The sequence below is a fragment of the Lampetra fluviatilis genome, chromosome 28 (assembly GCF_964198595.1).
Source record: "Lampetra fluviatilis chromosome 28, kcLamFluv1.1, whole genome shotgun sequence".
In the NCBI taxonomy this organism is placed as follows: domain Eukaryota; kingdom Metazoa; phylum Chordata; class Hyperoartia; order Petromyzontiformes; family Petromyzontidae; genus Lampetra; species Lampetra fluviatilis.
In genome coordinates this window covers 12,327,687-12,342,247 of record NC_136302.1, presented here as the reverse complement: position 1 = coordinate 12,342,247, position 14,561 = coordinate 12,327,687, and positions in this window count along the sequence as shown.

Sequence of the window (14,561 nt, the reverse complement as noted above, 5' to 3'; positions counted from 1 at the left end):
GGCTGGAGAGTTTAGAATTTTCCTTTTGTGCATCATCACCGATCCGCACCTGCTGCTGACATGGTGTGATGTGGTTTCGGGTGGACCGTGGGCTTCGTGAAGGCACTGAGCCGGTCTCGACGACGCCGTGGAGTTTGTATCGTGGCTCGAGTTACCCGTTGTTGTTGTTTACCCATTGTTGTTTACCCATTGTTGTTTACCCATTGTTGTTTACCCATTGTTGTTTACCCAGGACAGCCTCAGCACGGAGTCTCAGCTCTTTATTCAGGAGGGACCTGCCACGATTTTTGGACTAGGGGGCGATGCCGCTTTGCGTAATCCCAATAAAATAATTTGGAGTTAATTCTTTTTCAACTTTTAGGATGTTTGGCCATCACCGGTTACCACCACCACCACCTCCACCGCCGCCACCGCCACCACCACCACCACCTCTTCTCCAGGTCAACTTTTACGAATCGCTGCGTCCTGTTTGCTCGTTACCCGCTGCTGCTGCTGTATACCTGGCAACTCTACAGATGTAAGCGATAGGCTGCTCCTCTTTAAAGCAAAGATTGACAAGCCGTGTGGTCGCTTTTGAAAAATGTATACGCGGTAAAATGGGTTTAGAATCAGCAGCCTAGCTCTTAGAAGGGGAGGGTTGGCAAGTCTGTCTCGACTAGCAGCACCACTGTTACCACCACAACCACTACCACCACTATGACCACTACTAGCACCACAACCACTACCACCACTATGACCACTACTAGCACCACAACCACTACCACCACTATGACCACTACTAGCACCACAACCACTGCCACCGCCATTACCATGATCACTGCCACCACTACCACCACGACTACCACCATCATCACAAACATAACAATATCAGCTGAGAATTTTCATTACACGAACAAAAGTTCATTGACCCTGCGTCGCTTTTGGCCGGTTCCGGTCAGTCGGAGTCATTCACCGGGACTGGGGCACCTCCTCCGCCGGCCACGTGGTCCCCTCCACCGTGGGGCTCCTCCACCGTGGGGCTCCTGTGCCTTGCACTTCAGGGCCCCCTCGAGGTGACCAGGGAGTGGCCACGCGGTCCCCTCCGCCGTGGGGCTCCTCCGTGGGGCTCCTCCGCCGTGGGGCCCCTCCGCCGTGGGGCCCCTCCGCCGTGGGGCTCCTCCGCCGTGGGGCTCCTCCGCCGTGGGGCTCCTCCGCCGTGGGGCTCCTCCGCCGTGGGGCTCCTCCGCCGTGGGGCTCCTCCGCCGTGGGGCTCCTCCGCCGTGGGGCTCCTCCGCCGTGGGGCTCCTCCGCCGTGGGGCTCCTCCGCCGTGGGGCTCCTCCGCCGTGGGGCTCCTCCGCCGTGGGGCTCCTCCGCCGTGGGGCTCCTCCGCCGTGGGGCTCCTGTGCCTTGCACTTCAGGGCCTCCTCGAGGAGGTGGCGACAGAGGGGCCTTCGTGCTATTTGTGTTCTACCTTTCCAGTACTTTCCACTCCTATCGTGGTGTTGTGTTGTCGTGTTGTTTCTCGTTGGAACGTTCTGACCATGTGCCCCTATTGAACGCGTAAGATAAAGAGCTCCATAGCTCATCGGATTCCTCCAGTATAAATACATATTTTGATTCTGATATTAAGGTCATCTTCATCGTCGATTTCGTCAAACCGGGTGAGACCTCAAGAGGCCAAGGTTAGAGTCTAAGTTGCAAGAATCACTTGGGCCACGGAAATAACAAAATCAGTCGCTTAGCAGACAACAACAACAACAACACGAGCACGACAATAAAGTAAATATGAATCGGAGCTAAAGCGACAGCGTCGCAGAACTAATAAAAACAAGTGCACAGACGTTCGTGAATGTTAAACAAAGTACGTGTCACGGAACAAGAGTCGGCGCGGGCAAATAACTTTTAAAAATAATTAAATGTCAACATTTTTATTCGGTGACACAAACATAACAACTGCTCCACGCTGATTATTGAGGATATATGCCAAGTCTAATTACGATGCAAATCATGAGGTCATCACGAAGGTGGTCACTGTGAGGGCCCTTTGTATGACATCGCCTGGACCTCTCTGCGGCCCAGCCCAGGCCCGACTAGCACTGCACCTCCATTAGCACGGTTGGCTACGTACGGTGCGAAAAAGGTTCAACGTACAGTACATACACACAGGCCCGCAACGCATGCCATTCGCAGGCAGTGCCCCAAACCGGTGCTAACCAGGGTAAACAATGGCGCTTATCCTCCGAGATACAACACCGGGTGCGCTCAGCGCAGCTTCGTCAGCAGGGGCAAACCTGTGTTTCTGGTGAGTTAAAACATTGCCAAGGTAGAGGTGGCCAAGTGGCAGAGGAGAGCGCTGAGATCCTGGGTTTGAATCCACGCAGCCGCCAGGAATTAACGTCGGTTCGCGTCACGTGTCGCGAGTTGATGGTGGCAGCCCGGCCACTGGTGACTGTCAAAGACAAAGATGTCCCCGATAGCCTGTAACAGGCTGTAGGGGCAAGTGCTGTTAGCGAGAAGCACTTATAAAGGCCGGCATGGCACAAGAGAGGGTGGGTGGCCAGCACTACACCCAAGCTGCCTTTGTCTCCCGAGTGACTCATTTGAAGCTGAGTCGACCTAGGGGAAGCTCAGGAACGGTTCAGATAATGGTTACTGTTGTTGTCCGTGAGTGGGGAATCGAACTCGGGTCGTAACGCATTAACCACTGCACTACCGCTCCCCACCAGTAACTAAACACACAAACACACAAACAAACACAAACAAACACAACACATCGCATTTGGTTGAGTTACAACTCTTGAGAATTAAACACGTTACTTTGACTGTCATGTGATGGCAGGGTGGATGAAAAGCTACTGCCCCCCCCCCCTGTGGACTGGAGGTCGCTTGAATGGATCTCAGGGGTAACTCTGTGATATCCACATCCGCGGGCCGTTCTCTAACACGAACAAGGGGTTGCACTGCTCTGCGAGAGACCCAGCTGGTGACCTGACGCCGAGAGGTCACTCAGAATACAAACTGGGGAGAGAGACACCAACACAATAAAAGTTGTCTTCAAATCATCAGCCCTCCCTGCTTACATTCCTCGAAAACAGAGGGTGTGGGGCATAACCATTTTGAGGAGTGTGTGTTCCCTACCATGGCCGCTGAGCCCATGTGTACTGGCCAAACTTGTCTGTGTGGTTTGTGTTGCGTTTGTGCCGTGGCCGTCACTACGGTTCACGCGGGTTCGCTTGCCATGACATTTACAGAGCGCAAACACATCACGGACTTTACGTCATCTCTTGCTCAGGTTCAACGGGGTCCCACACACAAGGGCAACATGGGTTTGTTGTTGGCCTTGACATAGAATCTACTGTCATCATGGTGATGATCATCGTCGAATATGATCAATCCACTGCAAGATGAACGCCTGCCCCTGACGTCACCATCTTTCATTTTCTGGGATGCAACGATCCACCAGCAGCTGCACACGAGCTCATTTCACGGCTCCGTCTCTCCAGGCGGTTTGCAGAGGCACAGTGCGTGTGAGTGACACTGTCGGAGCAGGGACACGTGGGCACACACTGCATGGAAACACCCTTGCAGAACAGGATGTTCCATCTCAAGATATTATCCAGATAAAGAAAACGACTTTGAATGATACGAAACAAAAAAATCCACCCGTGGGTTTTTGTTGTTGTTTCAAAAATGTGTATTTATTATTTATCTGAGCTTGTGCACCACTCTGTCAATGCAGCTCAAAACATGCTTGGTTTATGTTTAATAATTTTTTTTGTTTAATTTTGACAGCCGTCCATCTAGTCAATGAACGAGGCGTCACTCGCAACGCATGTGCAGTTTATGAGCACGAGATCAACACGACAGCCTAAGTGACGTTTCATAACGGAGGTTTTGGGGTTGGATCACGAAAATATAAATGCGTCGTTAAACTCGCCACCACCCGACACAGCCACTTAGTAAGGTTTGTCACGTAAACAAAACATGCCAATTCGTGACTAGTACAGCACACCGGTGTGTTGGATATTAAACCCACAACATTTACCATTGGTAAATGCACCGCTTCACCAAACCGCACTGACCAGCGTGGTGAAGTATGGTGTTTATTGGTGAAGAGTGGTGTTTATCGGTGAAGTATGATGTTTATTGGTGAAGTATGGTGTTTCTTGATAAAAAAAAAGATGAAAGCCCGATATTTTGACGTGTGGAGTGTGTTTGTGCTGAGTTATGCGTGAGATGCTCATGTGTTTACACCATTGGAACCTCATTTGCCAGTAAAAAATATGATAATTGTTTTTTTACCCTTCCATCTGGCAACAAAACTGACACCTTTTTTTTTTACAAGGAGTCATGTTTGCATAGACCACAATACCTGCAGTCATAATGCAATTTATCAGAGTTATGTGTTTTGTTTGCATTATGACTGCAGGTATTGTGGTCTATGCAAACATGACTCCTTTTAAAAAATGGTGTCAGTTTTGTTGCCAGATGGAAGGGTAAAAAACCAATTACCATGCTCATGTGAGTTGGTGCTCGTGGATTGTGGCCCTGCAGCCCAACGGCTTCTTCCGCCACTGAGCGGACAAAGCCACCGGCTGTCGCTTGGCCCTCTGAGCCAACGGGCGCGTGAGATTTCGCAACAACAGAAGCGAATGTTTGTTGCCGTGATGATAGAGACTTTTGTGAGCGTGCATACCAAATCGCGTTATGCGATGTGTCCATTTCACTCTGACGATACAACAACAACAGCCGCCATTGGCAGTGGCGTCACCGCTGCGCTCGTGCCAGGCTAGGTGCACTTTGAGGCCACGTGGAGTGTCGACGACACACACACACACTCACGCGTCGGTGGTCAAACGGTTTTAAAGATCGACTCGGTATTCAAGACGAAAAAAACCCGACACATTCGTCAATGACACCGTGTGGCCTTAAAAGAAAATAAGTACATGAAGACGATGCTACATACGAAACTATTTATTTTTATTTTATTTTACCGAGAAAGGCCCACTGGGCTATACAGCTCTTTTTTCAGAAGCGATCTGGCTATCACAGATGATAGCTCAACGAAGTGATTTATCGCGTGGAGTTTTATAGCAGTCAAACACTCTAAGCGCGTGACGTTGATTGTAAACGTGGAGGGAAAACCCGGAGGACCCGGAGAAAAATCCACGCAGCCACGGGGGGAGAGAGTCACCGCAAACTCCAAATATAGAGCAGGCGTCAGGGTCGAGATTAAACCCACGACTTCCTGTATACCAGGCGAGGTAGTTAACATCTCGCCACCGTGGCGCTCTATATAATAGGTGACGTTTCAGGAAATGGCCCTTCGTCATGAGCACTTGAAAATTACATGTGCCTACCCCCGGTCTATCCAATTCCTTTTCAAAAGCCCATTATTCTGAGAAGACCACATACTTGTGTCCATGTACGACCTTCGTTGTTATTCCCGAGTGCTCAACAATGCACGTTGAGCAAAACACCGACACGTATCCATCCTCCCCGAAAAACTCGGTGCTATGGCTCGACCTCTCTGGCCTCTCTATGTGCTGTTAAGAAGGCCCATTGCCCGAAACGTCGCCTATTATAAAAAAAAAACATTTTGAGGCCAGGTTATTGTGCGATATGCAGCACACGTGCCAATCCACGCCCAGCAACAAGTTGATGATGCTCACGCCGTTCACGTGTCGATCGCAGAGCCACCGATCCCTCACGCCGCACTCGGGGCGGAACGGAGCACGCTGCACATTCCCCGGAAATAAAGGGCGCGTCCGTGGCCTTGACAAGACGGCCTCAGCCACCGCCACCGCCACCATCAACGTCATCATCGTCGTCATCGTCGTGGGCACCGGTGACCTCCCATGCCAGGGGCCGTGGAGTCGAGGGATACCACGTGGCCCAACTAGTGGGCCACGTGGTATCTAGTGGGCCACGTGCTTCACATTCCAGGACAAACATTGTTGTAGTTCCCTTTGTAAAAAAAAAGAATATAGATGCGGTTACATCGTGAACGGGCGTAGATTTTTACAGATTTTTACTGACGATTTCATTCGGCAGGGTTGATAAGCGAAGCGGGATGTAAAACATTCGTTTCTATATTTGTAGTCGTCTTGTTTGGCTCAGGACTGTGTCTCACAAGTTTTGGAACAATCGGTGGATCTATTTGTCCGGTTTTCAAGAGGGCAAGTTCTTAACGAGGATTGATAAACCGTGATTGGTGAATAGATACTCGTTTTGTTAGACTCTGGTTGTCGAATCCAAAGTCAGGGCAAATGTGCGAATAGCGAGACAACAATCGTCACCCTTGCTGTGGGAACCTGCAGTGGGTGCGTGCTTTAATGAAAGTGTGGGCTGTTTGGTGGTTGGGGTGGGTGGGTATATGGATGAACGGGCAGATGGGCAAATCGATGAATGGGTGGATGGCTGATTGGTTGAGTGGTTGGATGGGTGGGTGGATTGACAGGTGGTTGGTTTGCATGGATGGCTGATTGGCTGGACGCGTGACCGGGTGAATGGGTGATGAGGTCGGTGTGAGTGTGTGTGTGTGGGGGGGGATTAACGGATGCCTCGCTGCTCGTGGCGAGGGCTCGATGCGCCGCGCCTCCTCCATGACCGCTGCCGCTCGTCTGGTCCGGACCGCCTCGTGACGCCCCGCGCCGGCGCACGTGGGGGGAGTTGTTGATGAAGCGCCACAGGCTTGTCCAGCATCGATCTCCTCTGTTTACCCTATAAACAGCCCAACAAATAATTCGGGTACCTAAACAAACACGCAGTACGAGTTTTGCATTGTCAATAAAGAGGCCTTGGGTTTGAGTAAATGGCCAGATCGTTGAAGCTTTTGTTCATGTCACTGGGCGGTACGTAATTATCCATGGCCTGATTTCGCCGCGGTAATTTGTTGTTGTTGTTGTGAATATCTCGGCAGAGGCGTGGGAGAGAAAGAAAAAGAGGCCTTCATTCTCGGGAAGGTCACATGAAGGTTATATTTAGACCATTCTACTCCGTGACCTTTCTGGCGCCCCACCTGAAAAAAGGCTTTTACAGTATTTCGTAATTGTGCAGTGTTATTTATGTATTTACATATATATATAACCAAGTAGTAAATGTATCTACCAGAATCGATTCTGTTCTAGAAAATGTTATTCAAAACAATCGAGATATGAGGGCTCCCTCCCTCCCCTCCTGCCCTCCTTTTTTTCGATCAAAAGAAACCAAAACAAATTATCTGTTAGTCGGCACTTTGCTTCGTTCATCGTGTCGGCTTTTTACTTTGAAATATCCGGCCTTTACGGCTGAATCCCACTGATAAATCCCCTCCGTAAGTCACATCACACTGAAGTCACCCTCTGTAGCCCAACGCGTCAAAAAAGGATGGAACACGTCCCCTGTCAGACACATTCTGGTAGAAGCCATGGCCTCGAAGAGGCGACAGTGGCTGGATAGGCCATTCCATTCAAGTTCACATTTTTTGCCCCTATAGACCGCCAATTTCGCATCGTTCGTGACGACATTCACTAACTCCCTCCCTCCCCCCCTCTCCTTTAACAGCCTCTTCCAATATTTCACTTTAGACTTTATTCAGATTCATCATTTGCATGACTCCCTGACGAAACCGTGGCCCTGATCACAAGTGTCGCTAACGCGGGCACAATCATCTCGGCGTCCCCGCGTCGTGACATCGTCGTCAGTGTTCTATGTGGAGACTCGCTCCTGCCATATGAACGTGGAGTGTCCACCACGGGCACAAGGCTGCCAAGGGAAAGCGGCATTGCTGAGTGCTTGTTTGTGAACAGGGAGACGTTTGACGATAGGGAGATGATTTAATATTCGTTGCAAATAAGGAGCTTTCAATCGAGGGATTTAGCGATTTAAAGAGTTTTTTTGCTGATGAGGCAGTGGAAATAACAGATGCACAGATACGCACACAGATACACAGACACACAGATACACAGACACACAGATACACAGATCCCCCGTATAGCCCTAGTAGACCTTTGGGGCAAGTGTTCCTAGCGAGCACCTATCTAGGCTGGCACGGCGCACGAAAGGGTTGGTGGCCAACTCCACGCCCGGCCACCTTTGTCTCCCGAGTGGCGATGTTTACAAAACGCACAAGGTTCTCCTTTGAGGCTGAGCCGACGTAGGAGAGGCCCAAGACTGGGCCAGATAATCGTTACCGCTGTTGGCCACGACCGGGAATCGAACTTATTGTCACCGGTTTCGCGGCGTAGCGCGCTCACCGCTACGCGCTCGCTCCCCACTGCCGCACCGACACACGTGGCACGCACCGACACACGCACTGCCACACTCACGCTCGCTCAACTCGCTCGCTCGCCGCTCTGCTCTGCTCGACTCGCTCACGCTCAACTCGCTCGCTGCCAGCTGCGTCGTCCAGATTATGAATGTCGCTGACGGTGAACGATGAAAATCTCACCGTGAGATTTATCAGAGTGGCTGTTATTTATTCTCTCTGAGCCAGCCGCTCTAAGGTCCGCTGACACCTCTGGTGAAACAAAATCGCCACTGGGATGGTCTCATCGTCCGTGATGTGGGTGGTGGTGGTGGTGGTGACTGTCTTCAATGAAAATAATATTTATTGATCAAGACTTATTTTTTTCTCTTAAACTAAACCTCTCCAGAGGTTTGCATCTACATCATTAAACAAATGCTGCTGAAAACATTCGCTGACTGAAGGCTATGTGGCTGATGTGATGTCCAAGGGAATATTGAGTATGTGGAGGGATAGAAATGGGAAGGAGGCTGAATTTTCTGCACAGTGATTCATGACATATTCTGCACATTGGCGATCATGATTAGGTCCCATATGGAGGTCCATGAAGGTGCGAGAGAAATAATTCATTACTGTGTAAACCATTGGCCCCCTGCAATGCGCTCACGTCTGGTATGCGCACGTGTGTGTGTGCACATATACAGAAGTGTGTGTGTGCCAACCGAGTGAATGTGTGTTAGTGGCTGAGCGAGTGGGTGGGTGAGTGAGTAGATGAGTGAGTTGGTATGTGAGTGGATGAATACGTGGGTGAGTGGGTGAGTGGATGACTAAATGGGGAGTTGGATCGGTGAGTGTATCAGCAATTCACCAACTCTCAGACAGAGCAATTGAACGGCGAAATCCATCAGAACTAGAATTTCTCGCCATTTCTCTTTGTTTGGCCGTGCGAAAGAAGAAGTGAGTGTTACCCTCGGCTCGCACCCCCAACACACCCCCCGCAAGACTTGCCGTGGGCGTCCCGTGCCACCCAGACCCAGGTGAGTCTGGCCTGGGATGGCGGAACGTGGGCGAGTGGTTTAATAGCTCACGAGACATTCCATTCCACGTCACCCGCTGACCCTCATCACCACCGCTCTTGTGACCGCAAAGGAGGCAACGGTGGTTGGCGGCGCATCGCGATGCGAACCGGGCGGGCCGAGTTCGATTCCTGGCCGAGGTTCACGCCGGTGGCAGCGGGCGATGTGACGTAGAGAGTAGCCGGCGTAGCGGCGGTGGCCACGCTGCTGCTGCTGCTGCTACACGTGGCTACCTGTAACCCAGCGCTGCTGGAGGCAGCAGCGAGGGTTGCTGGATCACCGCACGCACCGATGTTGCTGTGAAACTCCCTCGCTCGCCGTGGGCGTCGACAGAGATTGAGCCGTGCCCCTGGCTCGTCGGGAGAAGGCGGAACAACAAATTGTGAACTCCTCCACCCGTCCCATCTGCACGGGGATAGAGTGTTCCCCCCTCGCACGCGTGGGTTAGCTCTGGGCGCTCCGGTTTCCTCCCGCACGTAAGCACTCAGCATAAATTGGCCGATAAACAACTTAATATATAGAGAACCGCAGAGCTTGGGTGGGGGTGTGTGCCGACTCACCACCTGGCTGTTATCCTTCCCCACTCGTCTGCGGTTCCTCCGCGCGCCTCTGTATGTATCTATGTTGAACTTCTTTCGCACCGTAAGTAGCCGACCGCGCTAATCGGAGGTGTTACGCGTTCTTTCCTAAACTTTGCACTCCCATCGTGTTTGCGTATTGTATCGTTGTTCTGACGTTCTGTCACGCCTCTACTGGACATCCGTGACAAAAATATCTTTCAAGCTCACCGGAATCCTCCTTGCAGTATAAACACGGATTCTGATGGTGTGATGATGGTGTGGTAATGGTGTGCTGTTCCTGGCGACACCACCGTCTTCCTTGCAACAGAGGCGCCACTCCTCCGAGTGCCACAACGGGTCCGTTTCGTCACCCGGCGAAATCAACAACAACAGCAGCAGCAACAACAACAGGCGCGTAATCTAAATTCCTGCTGGATATTTGAGGTCAAGTTGCGGCAATCGAGATGAGCAAACATCGCCAACGTCATCTCATCATCGACATCAAGGACAGCAACCACGACATCGCAAGTGCCGCGAGCTCAAGCAGGCAATATCCACATGATAAGCCACTTCGTTGAGCTATCATTTGTGGACAGTTCATTTATGAAAAATAGCTACGTAGCTCAGTGGGCCTTACCTGGTAAAATTTTAATATTCACGAAGATAGGTTCCAAATGAATTAAAAATAAACAAAAAACCACGACGTTTCAATCACAACACAAGCGATCGTCTTCCACCTGTTCAATAAAAAAATATTAATAGTTAAGAGTAGTTGGAAGCTGACAGCGGTGGCGTTTGTGAAATGCATCGTTCGGGGTTGGAACGTTGGGACGTTTTTGTGACGTCGTGACGTCGTTGTGACGTCGTTGTGACGATATCGTGACGTTGTGACGTCACGTCGTGACGTTGTGACGTCGTTGTCAGCAAGTCGTACGACTCGTCCAGCGGTCCGTGCGGGACCTAAACAGAGTGGCCATTGGGAAAGCGTTTGGCGAGAAGTTGCGTCACTTGTTTGCCATTGGGGGGGGGGGGGGGGGTTGTGAAATGCCACAGGGGCAGAGCGGTGGGTGCGGGGTGCAGAGTAAACGTTTCATTGCAACATTGGCTATCGGAGGAGCGGTGGCGCAGTGGTTAGCTCGCTACGCTCTATGAAGCCGGCGAGCCGAGTTCGGTCATCCCCAGACACGTTCAGCGTCCGTGGCGAGGGATATCTGAACCGGTCCTGTCACGTGCCCACTCTCACTGACCGGTGTGGTGAAGTATGGTCACAAACAGGCGGCGTGGCGGAGCCTTCATCCATTGGTGGATTGAGAATGGCTGGGGGTATATGTGCTATTTACTTATTTATTCTAACATTTGCATATAATTTGCGGACATTGGAACGCATATATTCTAGGGCGATTCCGAAACACGTGTCGCGAGCCTTCAGAATCAACACGGATCGATGGCCTTCACATGTGCAACTCGTTAACAGCACTTTCCCCCAACAGCCTGCGAAGGCTACACGGGGGATCTCTGTCTATGCCGTCACTGGTGACCGGTTTGCTGAACCCGAGGCAACGTTGGTCTAACCACCAGGTGTGTGCGCACCTGTGGATTTGAACTCGACCTCTCACTGCCCCCACAAAGCCATCACGAACTCCTCGAGCCACCGATCAACTTCTGAGTCATCCGACCACCACCCCGCTCAGCGGCTCTGCTGTAATTGACGGCATTTGCCCACGTCCACAGACCTTTGAAGCGCAAACCCCCCCCCCCACCCCCCGCTAATCCCACTCTCGACATAAAATCAGCTGACCGCACGAACCTATTGCAATTGGGCGCAATTGACCCGTTTGGACGTTACAGTCGGCACGTACGCACGCCCCCACGCACGCGGGTTCGAGTTGGTGGCGGTGGGGACTTCCCAGCAAGGCGGCGAGGCCGGGTCCGTGCCGTGCCGCACGCTGCTGCTGCTGCCCCCTTCGGCGTCACTCCCCGCGGTCGGCGCCGTGACCGCACGAGAGTGGAACTACAGCGACGTGTAAGGGGCTTCCGTTGTTGAGACGCGAGTGGAACGAGTTTCATTTTCCAGGCGCTCGCTCACCCACCCACCCACCCGGCTTGCCGCCCGCCCGCGTGGTTGTCTGCGTGTGAAGGGCGATGGGCGATGCTGCGCCCCAAGGCGGACGGAGATTCGTCATCTTAACCCCCACGGGGTCGGCGACTAAAATAAAATAACAAGAAGAGACATTTGTTTACAATTCGGTACAGCAACAACGACAAAAATCTCTCAATATTTCACGAGTCGCGATGCGCGTGAACACGAGACGGTGGCGCTTAATAAAGAAAGTTACGATTAATAATTCGTTTATTTTGGGTTAGGTCGTGCAGGTATAATGCCAGTTTATTATGTTTTACTATAAACGCTCCACCTCCCGGCAAAGCCAATCAAATGAAGTTGTCACGCGAGATCTGAGCTCTTGTTAACGACCTGATAATGCTGGATGCAAACTCCAGCGAAAGGTAACATTGTCCACATCCTGCTTGCCTTCCAAACATTCCGGCTTTGCTAATCATGCACATATGTGTCCCACGTGACAACTTGATTCGATTGGCTGTGTCGGGTGGTGGAGGGTTCATCGTCAAACGCAACGCCGTGTCGTCACCGCGCCGTTATCGGTGTGGTTGTGATGGTGGTGTCGTTGCTGGGACGTTTGGGCCGGGTTGTGGGTGCTACCAGCTTTCATTGGCAGTGACTCATTTTACTGGCAGCAGCTTCCTGCTCGACCGCGTACGTGACATTGACATATTTACAGATCCTTAAACACTACATCACTTACAGAAAACGAACATCATGCTATTTCCTTTAAACTAATTTCTTTGGAACTAATTCTAGATTTGAAGCTTTCGTGACTGCAATGATTCATATTCTTAGGTTTTTTTCGGTAAAGTCACGTAGGTAAAACATTAAAATTAATAAAAGTAAAATAAAATAAAAATCACGACGTTTCGGAGGCAACACAAGCTTCCGTCTTCAGGTGGAACCGTCACAGCCACGACAGCTGTATCAAGTTAATGAGAGATTGCAAGAGCTACCACTCCGTATATATTAGCACGGTTGACTACGTATGGTGCGAAAGAAATTCAGCATACATACATACACAATCTAGTTTCATTCTCTTCACCTATTACGGATATGAGAAACAACATCATTGAACAAACGGAGTGCTTCAAATACTTGGGTTTACTGAAGAATTCAAAACTGACATTGCAACAAACATTGGTTTCACATTCGATTGTGTCTGCAAAAAAAGATCCCGAAGCTTAACATTAGTGGTGGATACAACCACATTTACAAATGTGATTTGTGACTTTCATCCTCATATAGTTCAATTTCAACGGGACATTCTATTGAGGCACTGCTTTGTGTTGTGTTGGTGTTGTCTGGGACTGTTTTTGGTGTTGTCTTTGCTGCCTTGCCCAAGCCTGTGCATTTATTGTGTGCTTATTATTGTAATTATGCTTATGTACTTAGGCAATTTCAACTTATCTACGTTACGTATGTTTTTTGCGTGTGTGATGTGTTTACCGTTCCTATACTTTGCACTCCTATCGCTTTTGTATTGTTTGTTGTTGTAACATTCTGACTCGTCCCAACTGGACATCTCTACAACAACAACAAAAAGAGCTTCATAGCTCATCGGATTCCCCCCCCCCCCCCCCCCAGGATAAATACCGATTCTGATTTTCACTTGAGACATCCACGCTGCGCCGAGTCAAGTAAGGTCACTGACGTTGGGTCAGATATTCCTTCGGAGAAAGAGGCATTGCTCAAGAGATCTTACTGCAAGACGTGGTGCAAGATGTGTGTGTGTGTATATATAAATAAATAAACTTTACGCCCAACTTACCACGTTCCTGTTCCGGAGGAAATGGTTCCATGAAACAAGTAATGCGAACCGCGTGTAACGAAAACCGCGTGCGTGCTGGGCTGCCCAGACTTGTGCCACCGTGCACCGATGTAGATCGTGGAGGCGTAGAATGGTGTCTGTGTGTAGTAATAGGTTTTTACCCTTTCAACTGGTACAAAAACTGACACCTTTATACAAGGCATCATGTTTGCAATAACCACAACACAAGCAGTCAAAATGCAAACAAAAAGAAACAACTCTGATGATGATAATCACTGTCCTTGAAGTTGATTGGTCCACACCCGAGACAGCTTTTCTTAGAGCCTAGTTTCCATCGGTGTTGGACCAGATGATGTTGGACCAGATGACGCCAAAAGGCGTATATGCAAACATGATGCCTTGTATAAAGGTGTCAGTTTTTGTACCAGTTGAAAGGGTAAAAACCTATTACTATATTTTGCCACTGGTAAAGGAGGTCTCATAGTGTGTCTGTGTGTGTTTGTGTGCGTTGTGTGTGCGTTGTGTTCTGTTGTTTTACGTCTCAAAGCAGTGGCTCCGTGAAGGTTTTGCCTGCTGCCGCGTGCATCGTCTGCTTCTGGGCGTGTTAACCCCCCGTGGGACCCTCCCTGCGTTTGACTCCTGGCCACGGATCCCATTGGCGGCACGTGCAGGAAAACTGAATTTGTCCCGAACTTCTTGTGGGTCTACTCGGCCTTAATCTGGTCCCAGGTGCGGCGTTGTTGTGAATGGCAACACAAGAGGAGGGAACGGCAGCTGACACCCAGTACTTAATTTGACAAAACTATGGCTCTGTGCCTGATAATG